Genomic DNA, 8,388 nt, shown 5'->3' on the forward strand with positions numbered 1-8,388 from the left:
TGCACATACATACACACACACATGCAACACACACACACACACACACACACACACACACACACACACAAAATGCACACACAAACATACTTTAATAGATGAAGACTGGTGTTTGTCTATCTATCGATCTATCTATCATCTGTCTGTCTCTCTGTCTGTCATTCTGTCTGTCTGTCCATCTGTCTGTCTGTCTGTCCATCTGTCTGTCTGTCTGTCTGTCCGGCTATCTATCTATCATCCATCCATCTATAAATCCCGCACACAAACACACTGACACATCAACAGACATGTATTGTCTAAACTGTTATCTCTCCCTATCTCTACGTCTCTCTCTCTCACTCACACACACACACACGCACACACGCACACACACAAAGACAGAGCCTCAGACGTCTTGACTGACTCACTGTGATGACATCATCGCTCTAAGCTCCGCCTCCCGCCAGCTCCACGGGGGGATTAGCGTCTCGCGACACAGCTAGGACACTGGTCTCAGACCAGATTAAGTGTGACCACGGCGTGTCACTCTGCGCGGCGCGGCGGATTAAGGCGTGCACGGCGCCACGTGCACCTGGTGATGTCATGATGCTCTCAGTGTGACCTAAATCACGTGACACCCAGCCAACCTCGCTTTCCCGGTCGCCCTCCCCTAACGCGTCAGTGGTCCTTCCCGAAAAAAATGAATGGAGACTGGGAAAGCTGATTTAGGACTCAGCCATTTGGGAAGGCATGGCGCTGTGGAGGACTGGCGATCCGTCACAGCGCCTCTCGATGAACCTTCAGGAAAACTGCCACGCTACAGCATGACCCGTGTGTGTGGAGAGATTGAGGTGGAACTATTGTCCAGCCAATGGGGAACACAATAGGTGACGGACCATTCATGCAATGTGCCAGAGTATAACCTGACCTTGTGGGGTTGAGTTGTTGGGGAATAAAGCTGCTAAAAGGATACACGCCGTCTCATCAATATTAGATAAGCTACATTATCTACAGAACCTGTGAAGCTTATTACATACTGTCAGAGTGCTCAGTCCCGTCTCCAGTGAGTGTCGGTTGCGACATTTGGTGAGAGTTAACACGGACGTTTGCATAATAAGTCCCGGTCGGAAAAGGCTAAGCTAAAGGAGCTAAACTAGCTGTTAGAAACAGTAGTAGCAGAACTAAAAGCTAATAGCTACCCGAGTTGGGGAAACAGTTTAAGACTAAGTGCTGGTGTAGAGAGCAAAGCATCCGTGTGATCCTGCTTTGAAGATTTTTGATTTTACTTTTTTGAAAAAATAAATAAATAAATAAATAAAAAGAAGATTATGATGCTCTCCATAAGCCCACCAGAAAATGTTGACTTCTCAGACTTTCCCAGCTGGCCCAACTGGATCTGCATTACATTACATTACATTGCATTTAGCAGACGCTTTTATCCAAAGCGACTTACAATTATTCAAACACTGACGGACGCAGCCATCAGGAGCAATTAGGGGTTAAGTGTCTTGCTCAAGGACACTACAGCATGCTAGCAGGAGGAGCCTGGGATCCAACCAGCAACCTTTAGATAACGAACACTGGCAAAAGCTGTACTGAAAATAAGACAGCATGAAGAGGTTAAGAAACAGCAGCCCATTGTGCATGACACAAACAGCCCAGACCAAAGAGAAGCTAATGTGGACATGATGAAATTTAAGAAAAAGTTTCAGAGACACACGCAGACAGGGAAAAGCCAAGGCAAGGGTCAGGGTCAAAAGGACAATGAAAAAGGGCAAAAGAGTTGTGGACGGTGTGGCAAAGCACCACCACATTCCCTAAACAACTGTGCTGCAAGGGATGCAGAGTGCTGGAAATGCCACAAGAAAGGCCACTATGTAGCCCTCTTAAAACAAAGCTAAGCAGTGTGGATGAAATCCAGGAAGAGGATGATGTAGACATTGTTTTCATAGGCAGGGTGTCAGCTGGTGGTCAGTCAAAAACATGGCAGAAGACACTAAGGCTAAATGGTCAACAAACCACATTTAAGCTGGACACAGGAGCGGACGTGACAGCCATCCCAGCTAAAGTCTACTCAAAGAAGCAGCATGGCCCGCTCACTGCTGCAACAAGAGACTGCTAGGACCAGGCAACAGCGCTCTACAAGTGGGTGGTCAGTTCAAGGGAACCTTAAAATACAAAAACAAGACAACTGAACAGCCAGTGTTTGTAATAGAAAGATTAGCTACCCCACTACTTGGTCTGCCAGCAATTGAAGCGCTGCAGTTAGCCTACACAGTTGACACTATTCAGACAGCTGACATCAAAAAGCTGTATCCCAAAGTGTTCACAGGCCTAGGATGCCTGAAAGGCATGTACAAAATTAAACTGAAGGAGGATGCCAAGCCCAATGCATTGTCACTGCCCCGTCATGTGCCTATACCCTTTCTAGACAAAGTCAAAGTAGAGCTCCAGAGAATGGACACTCTGGGAGTGATTGCGCCCATCGATGAGCCGACAGAGTGGTGCGCAGGGATTGTTGTGGCACCAAAGCTCAACGGAAATATAAGAATCTGCGTGGACCTGACCCACCTGAATTAATATGTCTGCCGTGAAAGGCTCATTCTGCCGGCAGTGGACGAAACCCTCGCCAAGCTGTCAGATGCGAAAGTGTATACCAAACTCGACGCCACAGCTGGCTTCTGGCAGGTGCCCCTGCACCCAGAATCAGTCCCCCTGACGACGTTCATCACACCGTTCGGGAGGTACTGTTTTCACAGATTGCCATTTGGAATTTCGTCAGCACCCGAGCACTTTCAGAAGAGGCTGACACAGATGCTGGCAGGACTGGAAGGTACAGTGTGTCATGCAGATGACATTCTTGTCTTTGGATCATCGCATGAATAGCATGACCACAGACTGAGCAGAGTGTTGGAGAGACTACAGAAGGAAGGGCTGACGCATTTAATAATGAAAAATGCCAGTTTGCTGTGGACCGTGTCAAGTTCCTAGGTCATATTGTCAGTGCCCAGGGCCTAGAACCAGACCCTAACAAAATTACAGCAATCACACAGATGCCCGCACCCACAGACGTTGCAGGTGTGAGAAGATATTTGGGCATGGTGAATTATGTTGGGAAATTCTCGCCACGCATTGCTGAGCTCTCACAGCCCATAAGAGAATCCGACAGTGACTGGGCGTGGGGGAGCATGCAGCAGCGGGCATTCGAGGAGCTCCGTCGGGAACTGAGCTCAGCCACAGTGCTGGCACAATACTGCCCGAACAGACCGACAAAAGTTGCGGCGGACGCTTCCTCATTTGGACTCGGAGAGGTTCTGTCTCAGAAGCAACCGTCAGGCGAATGGCATCCGGTGGCCTTGTGCTCACGCAGCATGATGGAGTCGGAGCGTAGATACACACAAATTGAAAAAGAGGCACTGGCGCTGACCTGGACGTGTGAGCGCTTTCGATCTTATCTAATAGGGATGGACTTTCTTATTCAAACAGACAACAAGCCCCTCATTTCCCTGCTGGGCAGCAGAGCCCTTGATGACTTGCCCCCTAGAATCCTGAGATTCAGACTGCGACTGCTTCGCTTTACATACAAGATTGAACATGTACCAGGGAAGAACCTGATCACAGCAGACGCACTGTCCAGGGCTCCGATCCAAGCGGCGCTAACGGTGGAAGATACACAGCTGGAGAAGGATGTCGGTGCTTATGTCAACCAAGTGATGGAGCACCTACCTGCATCAGAAGGGAGGCTGGCTCAGATCAGGGCTGCACAAGATGTAGACAGTATCTGCAAAAGACTAAAGAACCTGGTGCAAAATGGATGGCCTACCAGGAAGGCTCTCACACCAGAGCTTCAGCAGTACTGGCAGTATCGCCAGGACCTGTTGATTGCGGATGGACTGCTGATGAAAGGCGAGCGACTGGTAATCCCTGATTCTATGCAAGAGGAGTTGCTGAACAAAATTCATGAAGGTCACCAGGGCATCACAAAGTGTATTGCCAGAGCACAGCAATCCATATGGTGGACAGGTCTGTCAAAGCAAATTAAGCTGAAAGTGGAACACTGTGCGATATGTGCTAAGGAGGCTCATAACTTCCCAGAACCACTGCTGACGACACCGTTGCCAGACAGGCCGTGGCAGTGTGTTGGAGCAGATCTGTTCCAGTGGAATTCAGCTATGTACCTGGTGGTGGTCGACTATTTCTCTCGCTACATAGAAGTAGCTAACCTCACTTCCACTACTACAGCCCATGTAACGGAGAAGTTGAAGTCTATCTGAGCACGTCACGGGGTCCCTGAGGTTCTGGTCACGGACAATGGTCCGCAGCTAGCTGCAGCGGAGTTCGCGGACTTTGCCAGAGAGAACGACTTCAAACATGTGACCAGCAGCCCCTGTTATACTCAAGGTAATTCGGAGGCTGAAAGGGCTGTGCGAACAGTCAAATCTCTCCTGAAGGAGGGAGAGGATCCACACAGAACCCTCATGGCTTACAGAGCCACACCCCTGGCACAAGGTGCATCTCCTGCACAACTACTGATGGGTCGAAACATCAGGACGCCCCTGCCCGTCAGTCAGGACAAGTTGGAGCCAAGGTGGCCTGACCTACAGGCTTTCAAAGAGAAGGATAAGTACCTGAAGGAGAAACAAGCATCCTGTGTCAATAACAGACATCGTGCACAACAGAAACAAGAGCTCAGACCAGGACAAAGAGTCTGGGTGAAGAACACCGAGCAGCCTGGAATCATTACAGGTCCAGCCCAGACGCCAAAATCCTACAACATCGAGCTGCCCTCTGGAAGTCTTCGCAGAAACCGATCCCACATCAGGGTCATTGCAGAGACTCCTACTGTTTCTAGATCAGGGTGCATGATAAAAAGACCAGTCAGGATGGACTTGTAATAACCTGTGTCTTAGGTAGAAAGTTGTGGTCAACAGGGCAGAATAATCCCTGCACAGCTTTGGGGACTCAGGCAGTCTACCCTGAACCCCTAGATAGGAAGTGAATTTGAGTTAAAATACTATTTGATTTTGTTTAAAAGAAAGTTTGGTATTCACTTAAAGGGGGAGATGTGAAGAGATTGAGGTGGAACTATTGTGCAGCCAATGGGGAACACAATAGGTGACGGACCATTCATGCAATGTGCCAGAGTATAACCTGACCTTGTGGGGTTGAGTTGTTGGGGAATAAAGCTACTAAAAGGATACACGCCGTCTCGTCAATATTAGATAAGCTACAGTATCTACAGAACCTGTGAAGCTTATTACAGTGTGCCCCTCCACCCCCATCGCTCCATGTACTATTTCATAAAAAACTAAGATGTCGCGTCGAACTGGCATTTCGGAAATCTGCCATTTCCAGTCAAGGGCCTCCACTTCCGAGTTCCAGCACGTGTCGTCCGCTGCCTCTGTTCGGGGAAAACACGGACGCCCGTGGCGTGTTTGTGTTCGTTGGGCAGCTGGTGAGCTGGTGAGTCGTTCAGATGCAGGTTGCACGGGTGTCGCTGCCGCCGGGCTGCTGCTGTGACGCCGGGTCTGTTATCTCGGGAAAACTCGGACCCAGGGCGATCCGTTCCCAACCTCCGACTGGGAATTGCGACTTAAATGGCCATCCCTTCCCACTTTCCCCGAGTAGGGGGTTGGATGTTTCCCAGTTCTGACTTTGGAAACCAGTGCCATACAGTATTATTATTATTTGATGAATCTACAAACATCGCAAACTAGACCAAGCATCTAATTAGATTTAAGTTATTAAAAGTTATTTAATTTAAAGTTATTTTCGCTGCGTGGATGAACGTCTCACAGTGTATATCCCTCTATCAGGCTGATAAGTGCCTGGTGGTGATGACTCACGTGTGTGTGTGTGTGTGTGTGTGTGTGTGTGTGTGTGTGTGTGTGTGTGGGCGGGGGGTGTGTGTGTCACCGTCTGCAGGTGTGTCCCCGTGTCTGCCCGAGTGCAACAATTTCACTTTTTTAACACCCCCCCCCTCTGAGACCCTCCTTCGCGTCCTTCATCCACCCCTTCCCCCCTCCTCTCTCTCTCTCTCTCTCCCTCCCTCTCTCTCTCTATATCTCTCTCTCTCTCTCCCTCTCTCGCTCTCTCTCTCCCTTTTCCAATTTCAAAACAAACAAGTAACCCCAGCCCACCCCCTCCCCACCCCCAGGCCCCCGCCTAAATTCTCCCTCTTTGATCGAATACCAGCCCAGTGACTTCATGACGTATGTCTGAGCTTCGTGTGTGTGTGCGTGTGCGTGTGTGTGTGTGTGTGTGTGTGTGTGTGTGTGTGTGTGTGTGGGTGGGTGTGGGTGTGTGTTGGTGCACGTCTAGTATTCATGTGACGTCAGCTGTTTGTGTGTACTTACTGCAGTTGTGTCTGGGGAACTAGCCTGGTAGATAAGCACTGTGTGTGTGTGTGTGTGTGTGTGTGTGTGTGTGTGTGTGTGTGTGTGTGTGTGTGTGTGTGTGTGTGTGTGTGTGTGTGTGTGTGTGTGTGTGTGCGTGCGTGTTGGCTCGTTGGCCTTGTTGATGAGCTTGTCAACTTTATGGACTCTTCATTGTTGAGTAATTGATGATTGAGGGTCTTGGTTAAACCTCTCTCTCTACCTCTCTTCCTCTCCCTCAACATGGCTGAAGGAAACTGCTGTATAATGATAACAGACTCTGAAACAATGGCTTTAATGGGTACACACACACACACACACACACACACACGTCCACAGGAGCAGTCGTGGCTTGTAGGTCAAGGGTCTTGCTGTGCCGCTGATAATCTCCAGTCGTTGTGACACTATTTATCAAATATGGAACAAGACGGAAATACCAGCGGCATTTTTGGAGCGTGTTTTCTGTCCCAAACGTCCCTTTGCTGGGACCCCGTCTGTCTGCCGAGCGATAAGGTCAGATTGGGTTTATTTTTGGGCAAGGGAGCATTACTGCAAAGGGTACTCAAACCCGGACGGAATTCCTTAAAAGCACTTTGTGGTGTTTTGGAGCCACGGCGCCTGATGTTGGAGGGATGGGCTGAACGGAACGCTCCTGAAAACTGGCCTCAAGCTCTGGGAGGTGTCCACGCTGGCTCTGTGCCTGGCACACCGCTGGTCTTCTAGAGCTTCTCAGGCGTCATTTAGAGGAGCAGGATCTCATGTGGGGTTACGATTAGGACTCGGTATAGAAAAATAAATACAGAAAAAATTTCTATATTTTGGAGTCAAAGGGATGCTTTGACAATAACAATGACAATAATAATAATAATCCTAATAATAAAAAACGTTTATGATTTTTTTTTTATAATTTACATAAATCTGAGGACAATGAATCATCATGTGACAAAGGCAAGCCATTAAGCTTTTAATCATTTTGTCCTGATTTCACAAATGTACTTTTCACCAATTTAAATATCATATTTTTATATAAGTAGTTTAATTGCAACTACTTACAAATTAAATCAAACTATTTCAATGTTAATTTCTGATATTAGAAATTCTATTTTAGAAAAATAAATCTTAATATTATCTATCAAATTTTAATTAGTGAGAATTAAAAACTTTTCCCCATTAATTTCAGTGGAAGATGTGGTTATAATGCCATTTCTTGATCTCAGAAATTCAAAATATTGGTATTAGAGATGTACGAAGTATGCATTTATTGTATCAAGAATTTAACTGAAATTCGTGATATCAAAATGTAATTTATTATAGCAATAAGTAAATGACTTAATACAATCATCAATGAACGAAATGGTAATTGAACTGGCGAAAACAAAATTGACGGACGGCTCCGATACACGCGGCTAAATGGCGCCGCCGTGTGGCGCGTCTGGTGGATAAACAAGCGATCGTCGCGCTTGTGCCGCATGTCCGCTGCCGCCAGGGTGCGCTCGGGGTTTTGTTTTTGTGCCCGTCGGTGTCGCGCCACGGGGCCGATTCAAAGAGGAGCGAGGCCCCCGCAGGCCGCCACCGGAAAGCTCGCGTCGGACCCCCCGCAGGCCGCCACCGGAAAGCTCGCGTCGGACCCCCCGCAGGCCGCCACCGGAAAGCTCGCGTCGGACCCGCCGACGCAACGTCTCAAACGCCCAAACTCTTTCCCGCGGAAGCGTCGACATTTGCTGCGTCGTCTGGAGCCGCTCGTCGCGCTAACGTGCGCTTGTTCATCTGCTGCATTCACGACGTGCAAGCTCGGACTTTTTTTTCCCCGAGCTCCGCGCTTCAACAGCGTTGTCTTCGTCCCAACCACAATGGGGATGGTAGCTCAGGAGGTAGAGCTGGTGGTCTAGTGATCCAAAGGTTGCCGGTTGGATCCCAGGCTCCTCCTGCTTGCATGCTGTAGTGTCCTTGAGCAAGACACTGATCTCAGATCAGCACACACAGTTTCGCGTGACGATGACGACAAACGACGACGCTACGTCACACGCTGTGTGACGTC

Source organism: Zeus faber (assembly GCF_960531495.2).
Source record: "Zeus faber genome assembly, chromosome: 4".
In the NCBI taxonomy this organism is placed as follows: Eukaryota; Metazoa; Chordata; class Actinopteri; order Zeiformes; family Zeidae; genus Zeus; species Zeus faber.